The sequence below is a fragment of the Bombyx mandarina genome, chromosome 10 (genome assembly GCF_030267445.1).
Source record: "Bombyx mandarina strain Sakado chromosome 10, ASM3026744v2".
NCBI classification, from domain to species: domain Eukaryota; kingdom Metazoa; phylum Arthropoda; class Insecta; order Lepidoptera; family Bombycidae; genus Bombyx; species Bombyx mandarina.
In genome coordinates, this window is record NC_143217.1 from 542371 (window position 1) to 561240 (window position 18870).

Here is an 18870-nt window from a genome sequence, read left to right on the forward strand (position 1 = left end):
GCAACGACAAGTCGTTTCCTATTTTTGCGACGAGGACACGGTGCCACCCCTCCCATGCGGGGCAGGCGACGAGCGGGTGCTCCGCCGTGTCCAAGTCGCAACCACAATGGTGGCACTCTGCCGTCGGCTCGGCTCCAATCCGGTGCAGGAACTCACCGAAGCAACCATGCCCAGTGAGCACCTGCGTGAGCCGGAAAGTGAGGCGTCCTCTGTCACGATTCACCCAGTTCACAAGAACCGGGCGAATCGCCTCGACGGTCCTATGACCAGCCGAAGTATCGGCCAGCCGTCTGGACCATGACTCCAGCACGGACCGCCGAGATTGGGCCCTCCGCGCTCTGACCACACTGGGGCTGGGACGCGCCACGCCCCGGACACGAAGGTCAGCCCGCCACTGATAGTCAGCATCGAGCGCCTCCGCCTCCAGGACCCAAGGCGGCGTCCCAGCCAGTACACACGCCGCCTCGAAAGAGATGGTGCGATAACCACGGATGACCCTGACCGCGATGGTGCGTTGCGGCCGTTGCAGCAGCTTCGCTACCCCCACGGCCAGGGACTGGCCCCACACGGGCGCCCCGTATAGGGCCATTGATCGCACCACCCCTGTATAGAGACGGCGCGTCACCTGGTCAGGCCCCCCAACATTGGGAAGGAGCCGGCTTAACGCGCCGGCCACCCCCAACAAACGAGGGACCAGATTCTGAAAGTGAGCACGGAAGGTCCAACGACTGTCTAGAATGAGGCCGAGGTACTTCACAGCTCTAGGAGTAGCCTCAGGCAGCGATATATATTCATATATTATTATAATGGTTTTAGTCTTCACGGGTCGTAGACATAATAAGATAAAATACAATACGAAATGAAAATATTTCGTTTTCGGAGATTATAATGGACGCGATAAATACGGGATTCAACCGTAAAAGCGTTTTTAGAGACGAATATAATTCAGAACCAAACTGGCTATTTTTGTGTAAAACTAGAATGTTAAAGATTTGTTTTACTTAGATTTATTCGTTCTGTAACAGTTTATTCAAAATTAAGTATGCACATACCTTAACTTGATGGCGAAAATAATCTTAATATTATGTATACCGGTTAAACAAGCAGAATTTATAGGACATCTGCATTGAAAATATTTAGGATATTAGTGGATACTCTTTATACATTAGTGTATACTTAATTAAATATAATATAATGTTATGTCGTATTTATTTTAATTTTTGTAAACGGTTTATCAAAGGTGTATGTTTCTGGGCAGCTGGAATAATTGAATAATTACCCTTATGCTATACGTGGATAACACAGTAAAAGAGTGGGATGTTCTTTATACACTTTATTTGAAAACGAAAAATTATTATTATCTTTCGAAGACACCATCTTAACTTTGATTAAGAAGTTAAAAAGCTATAAACTTCATGGATGGAAAAAAAATTATAATATAAATATAAAACAGAAGTATAATTTATACATCGACGAAGGTAGTAAAATAACACATTGAAGGAATATAATAAAATATAAAAGATGTAACCAAAGAACAATAACAGGATATAAACCAGCCATTTTTAAAATTCGATTCTGTCTTTATGTTACTTTGTTGGCGCAAATCTCCTGAACTACATACGGATTTCCGTGCCGTTTTTTACAGGGAGATAGATTAATTTGAAGTATATAATATATTGGTGAATTTTTACATAAAGCAAATGTTATAACGTGCAAGAATTCTTTGAATATCGTCTTAAATAATTGTTTACATGCGTTGAACTTATAACACGTAATTAATCGTTTTAACATTACAGAAACAGTCAACTTTAACTACTCTTAGTTAAGTAAATAGCAGTACTGCGCCGATATATGTATTTCGGGTTGAGCTCTTCCCGATCGCACCTATGTCCTCGTGCTCAGTCATTTGTAAGTTAGACTCGAAATAAGAACCCAATTAAATAATAGTAGACTAGAAACGGGGCGATCTCAGAGATGCGTGTGATCTGCAATGGTGCCTCCAAAGAGAATGCCTTCTCTCTCAAAAGACTGTCTAGTCACTCCCGTCATAGACTAACTCTTCAAATAACACACGTCATCCACAGATCCTCTGATACTTGCCATACGTCAGTGTCTATTGAACGAGTCAATAACAAGTCTACCCATAAACAATTATGATCGCAGCGCCATCTTCGATTCCACCCAAGCAATTAACCTGACGTTTCCAATCTAATATATCACAGCTATTTCCAATGACATGTAAGTATATAATAAACATACATTATTAATAAAACACCAAAGTTACTCTTGATGTTTGTACGTTTCAGCGCCAAGCTACTGAATGATACTGTGACGAAATTCGGTATGGAAATAGTTCGAGCCCTGGCAAATAATGTAGATGACTTTTTAAAGTACTGTTGAGCACTGATCTTCGCCTACGCGAAAAAAAGAAGGTGAAATCGCAGGCGGAAAGCTGATTAACCATAAATCTACGCAAAATATGTTAGTAGAAATTAAAAAGCTTTTAAAAATTCCTATCTAAACTTTCCAATCAATACGACTTTCAATAAAATATTATATCCTAATATAGTCGTACGCTGTAAAGTCTCGAATAATTAAATGACCAATCCCATTCTTAATGCAAATGCAAAATATCAAAGCTGGTATCAGCTGATGCATTTTTGACCTTATACTAAACTAGAAGGTGGACAGGACCATCTGATTTTAGGCAGTTTTAAGAGCAAATAGGAAAATGAATGTGGTCTCCCAACTAAAAATTAGACGAGGTCAAGATTAATTCTAAGAAAAACATAGGAAAAACGTATGATAATCGTATTTATTTTATTGCAATTAATGGTTAGGAGATCCAGCGGAACCCATAGACCAGATGAGGTGAAATGGAGGAATGTCGTTACCCACCTTGAGACATGGGGCTACGGGATTTCTTTGCGACAAAAATGTGCAAGCTAGCGGTGCCTACCCACAGGTAAAAGAAAATATTTCGATAATCTATCTGAAAAGGAAAATATCTCAAAATCGATTTATACCGTTATTTTTATGACGTCGTCGTGGCCTAACGGATAAGACGTCCGGTGCATTCGTGTTGAGCGATGCACCGGTGTTCGAATCTCAGGCGGATACCAATTTTTCTAATGAAATACGTACTCAACAAATGTTCACGATTTACTTCCACGGTGAAGGAATAACATCGTGTAATAAAAATAAAACCCGCAAAATTATAATTTGCGTAATTACTGGTGGTAGGACTTCTTGTGAGTCCGCGCGGGTGGGTACCACCACCCTGCCTATTTCTGCCGTGAAGCAGTAATGCGTTTCGGTTTGAAAGGTGGGGCAGCCGTTGTAACTATACTTGAGACCTTAGAACTTATGTCTCAAGATGGGTGGCGCATTTACGTTGTGGACGTCTATGGGCTCCAGTAACCACTTAACACCAGGTGGGCTGTGAGCTCGTCCACCCATCTAAGCAATAAAAAAATACCTCGAAAAACAAGCTTACACTAATATTTCCATTCATAATGAACAATAAGCCTCTACACTTCAGATCAGTTACTTCCCACCCTAACGCAACGGTCTGCAGGAGGGTGTTGTTACCGGTGCGGTGACTCAGCGCATTCCTTTCGTCTGTACTCGTTTCTGCTTCAACACCCGGTTCCATTGAAAGATGTTTGTCGCGTTTTTCGTTATAGCCCCGATGTCTTGTTGACAACGAGAACGCGAAAACCATCGCCTTCCTGGAGAAATATCGTGGAAAACGCATTGCAATGAAATAATGAATACATACCAAATAAATCGGACTGTATGACCTCTTGGTTTCCTTGTTGGTCTAGTGACCGCATTCTATGGGATCCGCGTATGAGTCTACCCACACAGAATATACTGTAGGGAATGAAATATGGAAAAAAAGTATAATTTTCAATTTAATAAAAAGGTCCATAAGGTTGCATTGCACAATTGAAAAACAACAACGCTACTTATGAAAATATTTTGAGAAACATATAGGTTTAATTACGTTCTTGTTCCGAGCTACAGTACAATAAGTACTATTTGTCCCCCAAACAAACCGAAAGGCGCATCGCGAAATAACATCAAACAAAACTGCAGCATCATGTCACGTCAATAGATTAAAACGCCAATTTTAGAAAGACCTCTCTACCTACCAAACGACTGATACGTTCCGGGGATCTTTCACAAATGACAGCTCGAGAGCCGTTGACGTCCGACTACACTAGAACTCTCATTGCCTTGTAAATATTGAACGGCGAAGGTCTGGATAAAATGGGTGTGCACCATCGATAGATCACCACTTGAAATCTATAGACCCATTTTCCAGACTGGCGAACCTTTTTGATGGCAAACAAAATCATTTGTTATAGGGCATTCAATGTGTTTTTTCGCTGAATCGATGAAAGGTTCATGTTAATAAAATCGCACTTCATACTTTTTGTTGATCATCGTCACTTAACGATTGTCGGGTGACCGTGATTTTCTCACGAGGTCCGGTCGGTACTGATATTTACTTCTTTAGCTTTAGGGTTACTACAATTTGACATTTGAGTATCGTCATTAGGGAGTAACAAAGTAGTTTACTATCAGTTTTCATTATATTTTAAAACAAAATGAGTGGTACATATTTAGTAGCATTCGTTTTAAGTTACAATCTCGTCTTATTTGTTTTTAAAATTATTTTTTATTGTTATACAAGATGGTTGGACCAGGTCACAAGTCAACTGGTGCTAATCAGTTGTACACCTCAACGTAATTGTCGCCATCGACTTTGAGACATGAGGTCGGTTATATAACGGCTATGCCACCGTTCCAACCGGAAGCGATGATGTCCTACACTAGTAATTATGCACATTAATAATATGCACAATTGATTTGATATTTCCTTAGAACAATTAGTACCATCCCCCGAAATTTGCATGTCGACATTGGCGCATTGCCTTATAGGAGCATCTTATTCTTTACGTCACGTTAGCCTAAACACAAAAAGAAATTTAATAAAAAACGGCGTCTATATGAATGAAGGAAGAAAAGAATACCCGTGACTATTATTGTCTATGAAATAATACAGAAAGAAAAATATCTCCTACATACGGAAAAAATGGTGTTAATAGCGTTCAACAGGGTCCGCGCCGCAAGTCACTGTGCACCAAGAAACAAACTGTCGCCTTGTTTCTATATTATATATGTGTATTTATATGAAGGAATAAATTTTAAACTAAATTATAATTCTTTTCATTAATCTATGAAAACTTTTTCAGTAACATAATATGTTTTATAAGGAATAAAAATACTATTGAAAATGGACTGAACATAGTTCTGTTTGGGCGATGTCGACGACCCAATAAACCAGTAATTAGGGCTTCAGAGTCAGAAGTGCTCTTCCGGTACGCGCCCTGTCAACAATGACTGGTTTCGGTACTTGGTCCTTAACAAGTTTCGATGGTGAACTTCTTAGGTGTTAATCAAAGTTTTTGGTCATCAAACTGTAAACTGATATTCGCAATGACGATTGTTGACACACCAGATAGAGGTAGTCTAGTGGGACAAGTTTATTTTTATCAGTATATATTTTTATGCCTTCAAGGGCTTCTGGTTATGCGGAATGGTGAAAACAAACGAAACCGCTCCAAGCCCAGAGCGATCTCTCTTGTACTTCGGAGTTTCTTAATCACCTTCCAGGTTCATCATCAAAGTAATTCGGTGGTACTAAATTATTGTATTGTTATCCGGATTACAGAGACCTATACATATATGGACGCGTTCGAATCTTATATAACGGTTGAAATAATATTAAACAGTTTCTAAAATTTTTTTATAAATATATGTTCAATGATTTATATTATATCGTTTGGACACTTCTAGAATATTTGAGGCAGAAAGTTTTGGTTTGATTGTCGTTTCGCGCTCTGTACTATGACTGTCATTGGGTCGATGTCCTTTCATGAGAAGATGTAATATAATTATACCTAGACGTCTTTGTCTTGTAATCTTTAAATACAACCTATTCTAAATCAAATTTTAATAGAAAAAAAAATAACCCATCTTGGTTTGGTAAAATATTCGAAACAACGAAGACCTTCTCGTATTTGCAACTCATCACAAGGGTCGCGGTACATTCAAATACAAAAGTATTAATTGACATTTGAAGAAAAAAAATTGAATGATAGCAATTAAAAGCAACGGGGAATCGAGACGAATCATTCGAATGATTGACGAATACGATTACAGCGGAAAGGATCGATGACGGATGCGTGCGGTTTGTTGGTGATTGTACGAGCTCTAATGAATTCCTCTCCACCGTGTTTTTTATGTATCCTTCAAGATTAATATTGTCGTCCTCTCTGTACATCACAGCTGTAGATTCGGTTCAAAATTAAATTGACACACATAGCTCACGTCTTCAGATGGTCAACGGCATTTAATTTGAGTTCTAGAAGTAATCGTTAAATGCTGGATCGGAAATGAACTCATCAGAGACTTATTTACGATGCTAAAATACTCATCTAGTTTGAACCTGATATAAATGGTCCGATGAAATATCAGACCATATAGTACAGAAAGGGTGTCAGCAGTTGGAGTATGTCGTGACATTTTCAACGCATCTGTGGAAGATGTTAAAAATGTTTGTGATAAAACATATTAATAGTTACAGTGTGGTGGTGGCGGATGGTGCAATAATATAAAGGGCACGGTGGCAATGTCTTTAGGATGTAACGATATTCCAAACTAAAGAATGGACGCGATCTTCAGACTCACAGTTAACACTGTTCACGGTAATTGTGGCATGGCGTAATTCCTCCGCCTATATAGGTATGTTTAAAATTACTTTTGTATCAAAGGCCGAGCTACCCTTTATTCCAGCATCGTTCTTTTGTGTTTAAAAAAGGAAAATTTAAAATTTTGAAGCAATTTTCAAATTGTTTTCGAGTTAGCTACGTACTTACACGAACTTATAATAGACCTAGAGACAATAATCCATTTTATATCCCATGCCTATTAAAACGTGCTAATAAAAAAAACATAATAAACCTAAAAACATAGACATAAGAGTTGTAATTGCGGCCTCTATCACCTCATGACCTCCTTATCAAATGCCAGAAATCAGAGATTATCTATAAAACATTCAAAGATTATGCTAATCGTTTAATTACTAATCGTGTGCGAGTATCATTGCGCTATCGACAGACGGGGAGAGCAGAAACGCTGTGTCATGACGCGTCCATCATTCTAATTCTTTTGAGATGACAGCCCTTGTCCGTACGATGTGACGGCAAACACAATTGTTTGGTTCCATTTGGAGACTTTTACGGTGAAAATCATATTAATATTGAAAATTATATAATATTTATAATTCATTTGCTTGTTTTCTATTTGTGAATTATATTCTGCAAAAATTGCAGCTATTATTAATTCATTCTTTATACAAATGTAAAACATATTTATTTCGCACTATCAAGCAGAGCAGCTTCGATTTCCTAAAATGTGATTTAAATTGATTAAGTCAAAATTGATTTATTAAAGAATTTATAAATTCATAATCCTAATACATCGTTGAAGTTATCTAATAAAACAATAATTCGCATTCGCATTTGTTTGAAATCATTCGAAACAGTAAAAATATTAAATCGTGTTTGTTAAAATTCGAATTAGGTCGAAATCCCCGAGCCCCAAGTGTAACTAAGCGAGTGCAATGACAAGCTAGCCGACAAAGCGACCGGCAACCAATACGACCGATCACTTCTAATTGTGTGATTTGATACGAAAACCATTGTCGGACTCAGTGAAATCTCTATCTATCAGTAATAATCGATGGACAAAACAACTTTTTTTTTTTAAATCCATTGTAAAGCCGATCCGTCTGTTTCACGATTTCAAAACGAGACTAATTAAATAGAACCAAATGGAACGTATTCTGATTTGTTTCCAATAAATCGTTTACGTTGCCGTGTTGCCACGGTATCGGCGATCGTTTGTGTACGATAATTTTAATTACGATTTTATGTTTGATTTTATGTTCATCAAGAGCAGATTATTGTTTGTACTTTCCTTAGATTAGGAAACGTTACATTAGTTCAATTATAATTAAATTTTGCTAACCAAAATATCATAATTTGTTTGAAAGGATTCTAGTTAACGTTTTCTGCTGCAGATAAGGATTTTCCTTCAAGCGCGTGAGTCTGCTCGGAGGTTGTCGTCTTAAGATATGTTATATCCCTAACTGGTGAAAGTTCTTATGTTGATAATCTTGGTTAATATGCATCGCGTCTTTTTCTTTAAAATATATTCACTCTTACGTGCGTTTGTCCGCCCATTTAAAACAATAAATTCGCATATCACTTTTATGTCACTGACGCTTTGTAAAAAGATTTAATGTAAGCTTCAACAACTGCCTAAAGTTTTATTCGCGGATACGAACAAAAGGACAAGCGATCATTAATTTATAAACGCAAGATGAATTATAGGTCAAGTTAAATGATCGGTTTTATGCGAAGGTTTACGATCGACCAGTGTCGTGGTAACGTCTAAGTATTAATGAAACCCAACGAGTATGCAATCAAGCCCCGGGTTAATTAGTCACGTGTACACGTCGAAAGATGACTTATTGTTTATTGGGTAGCTCGCAATTCATTATGCAGCTTTTAAAAGTAGGAATATAATTATATTTTTAATTTCCTTATACTGTGAACTAATATAGTCAAAAAAAAAAAGGAATGAAAACATCAAGAACAGTAAAGCCACTTTCCTAAGTGGTCCTGGGTTTGATAGTCAAATATATAATTATATCTTATATATAAAATTCTCGTGTCACAATGTTAGTTACCATACTCCTCTGAAACGGTTTGACCGATTTTTATGAAATTTTATATGCATGTTCACTAGGTCTGAAAATCGGCTACTAAGTATTTTTTATACCCCTAAGTGATAAGGGTTGTCCACCCTTAACATTTATTATTTGGACAATTTTTTTTTTTGTTATATGAGGCATTATGTGGTTGAATGAGGTTTTGTTATTTTTATATTCCCTTATCGTTCACAACGCTATATGCCTCTTTCACTCATTTACCACATTCTTACACACTTACAATAAGTTTTTTTTTTTTTCTACACTAGAAATTTCCTAGAAATCTTATATAAGGCAAAACAACGCTTGCCGGGTCAGCTAGTAATTATATATAAATAGACGTCTCCCACGTGAATGCTGCACACCACCGTGACCCATGAAGTTCAAGTCTCGATTGTGATGGAAACATTACCCTTGGAACTAGAACTAATGATTGCTTCGCTGCATAAATAGGCAGGGCAGTGGTACCTGCCTGTACGTACTTATAATATACCCTAAAACGTAATTATAAGTCAAGAAATAGATGTTTTTCCTAATTGTATTATTATGTATAGGAAAAATGTAGCGTGGATTATTTCCCTACCATGTCTATGAAATCTAATCAAAATTAATATAATCGAATGTAATAAAGTTTTATTTAAACTTTTCCCTCTAATTAACTGTACGATGATACTGATGAACTGTACTGATAACTGTACTTCGTAAGTGAAAATGTGTACTTATGGATTTTATAAATTATATATTTTTTTCATTTCAAGATATAATCAATAGACGTTTGTGCATACCTGTAACTGAGGTGTAATTTATAAAGCGCCTTCTTGTCAATTTGTCGAAGTTTTGAATTGATGATCGTTAATAAATTAAATATGTAAATAAATAAATAAACATTCATAATAACACAAATAACAATTTGGGCTTTTTTTTAAGCGCTTACCGGAGCTCATAGAAATCCCAAAAATATTTTTTGCGGGTTTGATTACACGATGTTATTCCTTCGCCGTGGAAGTCAATCGTGAACATTTGTTGAGTACGTATTTCATTAGAAAAATTGGTACCCGCCAGCGAAATTCGAACACCGGTGCATCGCTTAACCCGAATGCACCGGACGTCTTATCTTTTAGGTCACCACGACTTCACTTAGAACCATATTAGGTTCATGCCACGCATATATTGCTGCGCTACATTCAACAGCATAAAATCGTAGCTTAGGACCGTTGAAAAGTTGATTTATTTATTTAATAACATTTAGCCGCGACTTTGCTTGTTTTACGTATATGCAAAATGATGGTCGGTTGTGAGGTTGAGTCGTGCGTAACAATCAAACTCTGACACATTTATGTGTGATATTATGAATTGAACGAATTAATTAATAATTTAAAATTATTGTTTCAGGTTCTGTGATAATTATGGCGTAGTATTTGGAGCAACGTAAGTGTAATGATGAAATCACACTAATTTAAAACGAACTAAAACGTAGCTTAATTAATTTATTTTACGAAGCCTGAACGTACTTACTTACTCAACAAACACGGCGCTTTTAGGGTCTCCAAGCACCGGCCACCGTCTTCGTTGAAGAGTTCACGAGCGAACTAACCTATATACACAACCCACTGAGTTTCTCGCCGGATCTTCTTAGTGAATCGCGATATCGATCCGGTGGTAGATTCTAATGTTAGCAATATTTCTCAGGTTGAGCTCACCTACCAGCCATAGTCATAGCTGGAATAGCCCTTTAGGCTACCAGTGAATAGGTAGAGAAAAAACAACATTACATATTATTATTTACTAGCTTTTGCCCGCGACTTCCTCCGCGTGGAATAGTTCACAAATAATGCTTTATTTTAGAACAAATTTGGTTAGCATAAAATACGTTATAGTGAGCCAACCTTAACATATAGACATATGCTGCCGCGGACTTTTTCTTTAGATCTTTTAAAGGGGACAATTCTGTCATACATTATTTTAACGAAACTTTAACCGTTTCTGCAGCGCAATCAGCGGAAGCTCTCAAAAGGGGAAAAAAACCCGATTTTGAAACATTCTTTATTGGTGCTCCGCTTGTATTGGTCTTAGCGTGATGGTATATAGCTTATAGCCTTACTCGATAAATGGGCTATCTAACACTGAAAGAATTTTTCAAATCGGACCAGTAGTTCCTTAGATTAGCGCGTTCAAACAAACAAACTCTTCAGCTTTATAATATTAGTATAGAGTATAGATGTATGAAAGTATTTCTTTTCTATATCGAACCTGGCTGTTGCAGCTTGAAGTCCGGATTCTGTTCCCTGTTTCATTCTACGTTTTACAAAAAATCTTCGTTATTCTGACTGTTCTGTGACAAACTAGGGACGACTTTCCGGAGTAGATACAGCACGAAACTTCGATAGATATTATAACAACAAAGCACTAGAATAATGGATGTTCAAATCCTTACTATACATAGCCTAGGACATTAAGCTTTCACCAGTATACGCGTCCAGTAATAGACCGTTGACATGACGGCTCGTAGGTCGACACGACCTCATCACGTATTGAGGAGTACAAGCAATACCAGGCTATTCCTGTCACCTTGTCTGCGAGATTGTTCAGGGCTTGTATGGGTAGACAGAATTATGCTTAAACACTGGAGCCTAATATAAGCTGAATTAAATCTAGCGGTAGGCTTAGTGAGAACTGAGAAGTTATGATTATAATACACGGCTTTCTTTCTGTATTTGGGCAGACAAACTCATGATGTATCCGGTGTTAGTTTTAGTGGTAATTAGAGCTCATAGATGTTCAACGGGTATACCGCCGCGTACCTTGAGACGTGATGTCCAGGTCGCCATTGCGTTGGACTCCAACGTGTGTTAAGAGTTTATCGTAGACATATAGAAAACACATCTTTGGTTCGCGGACACTGGATCCGATCCGCGCAAACCTACAACGCTATTGAGTAACGCCTCCTCCTTGCGTCGATAATCCTCAATACTCAGGGTGGTGGCCTCGTGGCCTCATGAGGCTTTTTTGGGAAAATACACGTGATGGGGTCGCGAGTCCTCCACGGCCGTGCTTGTTGAAGAGATTTAGTTCTTCGAGGCCACTGAAGCAAGCCAATTAACTGCCGCCAGACATTCGGCGTTAACTGGTTTACGGTGGAAAGATCGAACTCAACCCTCCTCTTTTCTCATCCGGGCTTGGGACCGGCATTAGCAGAGTTAGTAACGCCACTATTTGGTAAATATGTAATTTTATACGTAAATTTCACGAGGTCTAATTCTAATTCAACTTTCGCTAATATCCACGAAACTGTAAGACGGAATGTTCAACATGTTATTATCAGTATCGGTTGTAACCAGCGTCCCTTGAACCGAATACCGCTCGAGATCCGAAGCGAGCGTAGGTCCCCGACGACCGAACGACAGTCGCTCCGGATATCTCGTTTGCGTCAACACAGTTCAGTTATAGTTCCTTTGAAATACGTTACGGACAATAATGGCACCGAACAAATTCGCTTATTTGTTAGTTACGGGACATCGACAAGGCACTCGACGTTTGCAACGAGACTCCGCCAGATAAATCATAATGTTTATTGTTTGAAAGCAAGATTTATTATCGATGTTGTATTATAGGTTTTGTTTAGCAGAACTACATTGATTCCCACTATCCGTCCGCAGTATCCTTGCCTTGTTTAAATACCCAACGTCCTCTCCGCTATTTACATGTTGAACGCTGGCGGCGAATATTTTGAGCTCACACAGATATGTCGCGCCATAGTAGCTCTAGCTAAAGGATGAGTTTTTTTATTGCTTAGATGAGCGGACGAGCTCACAGCCCACCTGGTGTTAAGTGGTTACTGGAGCCCATAGACATCTACAACGTAAATGCGCCACCCTGTGACATGTCCTTCTTCAAACAAGGCTTGTGGAGAGTATTAAGCGGTAGGCAGCGGCTTGGCTCTGCCCCTGGCATTGCTGAAGTCCATGGGCGACGGTAACCACTCACCATCAGGCGGGCCGTATGCTCGTCTGCCTACAAAGGCAATAAAAAATAAATAAAAAAACCCACTTTGAGATATAAGTTTTAAGGTCTCAAGTATAGTTACGACGGCCGCTCCACCCTTCAAACCGAAACGCATTACTGCTTCAGGGCAGAAATAGGCGGGGTGGTGGTACCTACCCGTGCGGACTCACATGTTTTGTTATAAAGCCCCAATATGTAAGGACTCCACGGGCCCTAGTGACCACATAACACTAAGTTAGCCGAGAGCTCGTCTGTCATAATTCAGAAATAAATATTTTAAAATATATTCACTAAGACTAGTGTCTGTACTAACGGACGTGAAACGCGTGGACTAATACTTCAGTTTAGTTGTTAAAAGTAAAAGGGTAGAAAAAGAAATTTTCTATAGTTTCCATCAAATTTTTAAGATTAGATTAAACAAACACTCCAAACCTTGATTTTTTTTCCCCTACCATAGCCTTGAGATGTTATAATATCAGCTTCACCTTGACTTGTAGGTGAGCTCTCGGGGCTCAAACCGGAGTGTGTTGCTAACAGTGGCCCTAAAAAGAGCAGTGCTTCGCAGAATCTACCACCGGATCGTAAACGCGACCCACTGAGAAGATCCGACTAGAAACTCAATGGGCTGTGTCTATGGGTTAATTCACTGGTCGAGCCCTTCGTCGCAAGCGGCGGGGTCGACGAAGACAGTGACCGGTCCTGCTTTTGAAGCAGTCAAGTAAAACGCGATCAGTATTTTGAATCACACATCAATATTTTTATTGCCTTCTAAAACAATACGAATTCGCAAATAGTCGAACGTAATCGCACATCAAAAGGTAGGCATTTAGATCACGAACCGGACACTTTACGATCCCGTCTCGGCGACGGAACGGCTCCGTGAGCTGTAAATCAATTTAATCTTCGCCGTTAAGACAATTGGCACTTTTGAATGTCAATCATTAGTGCTGATACGGAAATTCGGGCTTTATTACTGAGCCTTAAGACGTTGTTTTCTAAGTTAAATGATGTGAGATACGTCGTTTCGGGCCTGTTATTTTCGTGATGAGAATAGGGTTGTAATTCTTAATTAAATATCGATGTAATTTTCAAAAACATATCTGTTGCCTTCGATAATGACGGTTTAACCAGCTTCTCGGTTAAAAGAAAGCATTGTATAAACTTCAAAATGTTCATATTAGTTTTCAAAAATATTCAAAAACAATATATTTTAAAAACGCAATAAAAAAACGTTAAACTAATTTAATGTCAACCTAAATCTACAATCTACTCAGGAATTAGTGACACAAGAACCAGACTGTATTTTAAAAACGAAATAAAATAAATATAATAAAACCAGTTGATTGTATTATACATACACATACACACACACACACACACACACACACACACACACACACACACACACATTTTATTTCATTGCACTCGGTTTTTTTGTTCCATTTAATAATTTATTTTATTTAACAAACAGTAATAAACAACGGCAATAGCACGGGACAACTGATATTAAATCGTATTAAGTATTTCAATTTTTTTTGCGGACAACAAATTGAAATAGGTAATGTTTCCTGTGTTGTTTCCACAACTAATACGAATGTAATGACACCTCATATTAAGTTGAAATTCGTGAAAAGGTCCAGATTGTACAACGTGCTAAAGAATTAGACATAATATATTAATATAAATGGTACATGTAACACTTATTTGGCAGGCGGGTAACAATACAATAATTATATTATACAATCTACAAATTAATTAATGTGACATGTAAAATTTTACCTAAACAGTCAGAGTTCAACAACCCTAACAATAATTTCAGCATAGACAGAAACGTCATACGAAAATAAAACCATTACTCGCGTACTGACTTTTACAATACAAGTAAAACCGACCGTAAATCAATGGCTAAGTTTTGACATTTGACATTAGGACGAAAGGAGGAGGAAGTCGTTATTGTAAATCGAGTAGAACTTACGAGTATAATAATAAAGTCTTTATTCGCTGCATTTTTTTTGCAATTACGTGATTTATAAAAAGATAGCGGACCGCTCCGGCTCCGCTCGGGTCTTTAACAAAAATTTCAACGATATTTGACGTGGTTTTATTTTTTTTAAATAAAGGAATTCTTATTGTAGCATAACTATAATAGTTAGACATATGCTGTCGCGACACTTTTTGGAAATAATAATGTGTTCTACAAAGTCGTAGTACTTACATTATTTTATTCTATCATCAATAGTTTTCGCAGGGCACGCGATGTAAAGAATATTTTAGGTAATTTTTTTACACCTTGGGTTACATTATTGGAGTTTTAAGGATTCTTAATTTAAAAAAAATATATATATATATAGTTTATGTCACTCGGGAATAGTGTAGCTTTCAAACAGTGAAAGAATTTTTCAAATCGGTTTAGTAGTTTCAGAGAATATTCAATACAAACAAACAAATCTTTCCTCTTTATAATATTAGTATAGATTTTCCAGAGCACGAGTTTCGCCATCCCGTGTCTAAGTCAGCCTACCGCCTCTTTAGCCACATTTTTTTTCTACCATTCCTAGAATAGAACTAGTAACAAATACTAAACAACCCGTAGCAATCGCAATGGCTCTAAACATACCCAGTATGAAGATAACCGTCATTTTAATTAAAGCATTTCATGAAACTCTTCGAAATTTGATATCAACATTAGCACCTAAGACAGCAGCTCACTGATAATCGATTCTTAAACAAACCGAACGGTTATCCCGGTAATGAGTTCAGAGTTCCACTTCGTCCGGGACAATGGTCCTGGTTCTTAGAACCCTCGTAGACTATTATCGTTCTTTGTCCCTCAACAATGGACAGGTCAGATCGGTTTTCCAATTTTGTTTATTGAACATTCTGATTGATTTTCGTTTGATTGGAAATGAATAATTTTTTTCGAGCAATTCTTGAAGGATAATAGAGATTTGCGGGCGTCTTACTGTTTGTTTTTGAGGCTTTTCGTGTTCACGGAAATGAAATCTGTTCATAATTACATAACGCTTGTTTTAACTTTATCTTTTTTATCAAGTATGATTATGATTATTAAATGCACCACTTGAATATTTAGCTCGCGCTACTTGGATTCAGCATATGATTCGTTTGTTGTTAATTGGTTACTGGAGCCCATAGACATCTACAACGTAAATGCGCCACCCACCTTGAGGTATAAGTTCTAAAGTCTCAGTACAGTTACGACGGCTGCCCCACCGTTCAAATCGAAACGCATTACTGTTTCACGGCAGAAATAGGCAGGGTGGTTGGTACCTACCCGTGTGGACTCACAAGAGGTCCTACCACCAGTAAACATTAGGTAGGGTAGGGTATTTTTTGTGGGTTAAATCCCGCAAGTTCTTAGTAAGCACGTGGTAAACATGTATTGGATAACATAGTACATCTCGGTACTGTCACATGGCCTGAAACGAATACACCGGGCGTCCTACCCACCACAGACGCTTCAATTTTTCCTACATACTTTTAATCTATTCATATAAATAAAATTGGAGTGTCTGTTTGTAATATTGAAATAACCGCTTTTTACTACACGCATATGAATAGGTATACGATACATACACCAAAATAACATTTTTTACAATTTTTGTCTGTCTGTCTGTTTGTTCCGGCTAATCTCTGGAACGGCTGGACCGATTTCGACGAGACTTTCACTGATAGGTAGCTGATGATATAAGGAGTAACTTAGGCTACTTTTTATACTAGCTTCGCCCCGCGGCGTCACTCGCGGTACGACAATCACCGCGGGTAACACCGCGGGACTCAGCTATCAATAATAAAATTTTATGTTTCCGAAGCGAAACGAGGGCGGGTCGCGAGTATCCCATAAAAAGAATTGAATTTGACACCCAACTATTACAAACTACTATCGATAAAAGAGGCGATCGAAATTACAGAATTATTAAGCTGAAATCATTCTCTTTATTTAAATCAGGTTTTATTTAGAAAATGTTATATTAGCAGTGATCTGGAACAGCTAAATTTGTCATTACGTGACCAATATACGTCACTCACATAGTTGAGGTCAGCTTGACAATGTTATTCTTGAATTAGCCTATGAACCCGCTGCACGATACTTAATTGGCAAAAGAGATAGAGACTTAAATTCGCTCCGGACTTGTTTGAAACATAGAATCGATAATATTATAAAAGAATAATAATAATCGAAGCACACAATTTAATGGATGGATCTTTTCTGTCTACTATACTATTCTATTTCTAGCCCTACCACATTGTAGTAAATAATAAGTCGCTTTTCTCTATGTTTTTATTACTTTCATCTGCAACTTGAGTTATCCTCCTCCCTCCTCGAGTCGTGTTCCTCATGTCTGAGGGTCGTGACCACCATCACCCATGAGCTTCAATCTTGAGTTTGATGAGAGATTGCAACTTGAGTTATAAATACAGAAAAATCTAAGTGAAATAGATAAAAAGTCATGAATATATATAAATAAAATATGTTCTGTCCGTACGATCGTTATGATAAACAGTACAACGGATTACACGTACACTTGTCATGTAATATCACGTAGTTTATTACTGCTCTGTTTGTACGGAGGCCACTTATGAGCGCTCGGTGTGGTACAAGCTACAAGAGATTGTAGCTTATTTATTTAATCATCACATAAACAAAATGATTGCGAAACGGTGTCTTCTAACGCATTTCTTATTTTTTTTATTGCTTATGTGGGTGGACAAGCTCACAGCCCGCCTGGTGTTAAGTGGTTTTTGGAGCCAATAGACATCTACAACGTAAATATCGCCACCTACCTTGAGATATGAGTTCTAAGGTCTCAGTATAGTTACAACAACTATAGTTACAACAGCTGCCCCACCCTTCAAACTGAAACGCATTACTGCTTCACGGCAGAAATAGGCGGGGTGGTGGTAGCTACCCGTGTGGACTCACAATAGCTCCTACCACCAGTATTTGAAATGTATTTAAAAATGTTAAGCAGTTAAAGCAATATCCATCATTCAGAGAATTAAATATGTTTGACCGATTTATATACAGTGAGGTTATATACAGAGTGTACGTGCGATTAAAATAATAACGAATTCTGCTCCGAGACCATGTCAGTCCTTTGGTTTTGCTACGAAACAACGAAATGTGCCGATTGCAAGCAAAGGATAGCGCTATTTCAATACAATGAAATCGCTTCCTTTTATCAATGGGATCTAGTATCGGTTGAAATATATTGGAACGACAATTACCTGTAATTAAAACAGCTTTTATAATCCGCTTCAGCTTATTATTCGCTCCATGCAAGCCGGTCAGCCTGCAACACAAGCGCACGCGGTCGGCCGATATTAAGTCATGACACGAGCGTAACGTCTTCATAGAGTGAGTGGGCGTTTGTGGTGGTCCAGCAGGGATTCGTATTACTATATTATACAGTATGGAGAATCGATAATGTACAAAATTTTGTGTCCCGTGGTTGTGCCTTCGTTATAAATAATATCAATGTGCCGGCAAGGGCATTTCCTTTGAGTTTTCTAATTATTAAAATAATTTATATGATATTTACAGCTTTTGTCACCACAGTGAGATTAATCTATATCTATATCTCTATATATAAAAATGAATTGTTGTTCGTTAGTCTCGCTAAAACTCGAGAACGGCTGGACGGGTTTGGCTAATTTTGGTCTTGAATTATTTGTGGAAGTCCGGAGAAGGTTTAAAGGGTAGATAAATATGAAAATGCTCAGAATTAAATAAAAATAACAATTTTGTTTTCCCTTTGATGTGCCTCCCGTCGGACGGATTCGTTTTGTTTGTTTTAGGTTTATTTTATAAAAAAGTTTAGGTCTTTTATTTATCGATTGAGGCACTATGAAGTCTGCCGAGTCAGCTAGTCTGCAATATTTTTAAAGTTTTGCGAGAAATTGGTGATGGCAGGAACGCCTTTTCGGGCAGGAGCAACCCGCTGTACTTCTACTCACGCGCTGCGGTTAAGCCAATCTTCAGTTGCTGAATAGGTTCTGTT

At 38.0% G+C, this 18870-nt stretch overlaps 1 protein-coding gene across 4 annotated transcripts in view; it reads left to right on the plus strand.

Annotated features, from left to right (window-relative positions):
- The window catches only part of LOC114241608 (protein tiptop), a 367727-nt gene that overhangs the window by 66723 nt on the left and 282134 nt on the right, over window positions 1-18870 (plus strand). For all 4 annotated transcript variants that reach the window (XM_089730104.1, XM_089730106.1, XM_089730103.1 and 1 more), the window contains exon 2: window positions 10241-10276. The gene's annotated coding sequence lies outside the window, so the exon portion shown is untranslated. The remainder of the gene's footprint in view (window positions 1-10240; window positions 10277-18870) is intronic.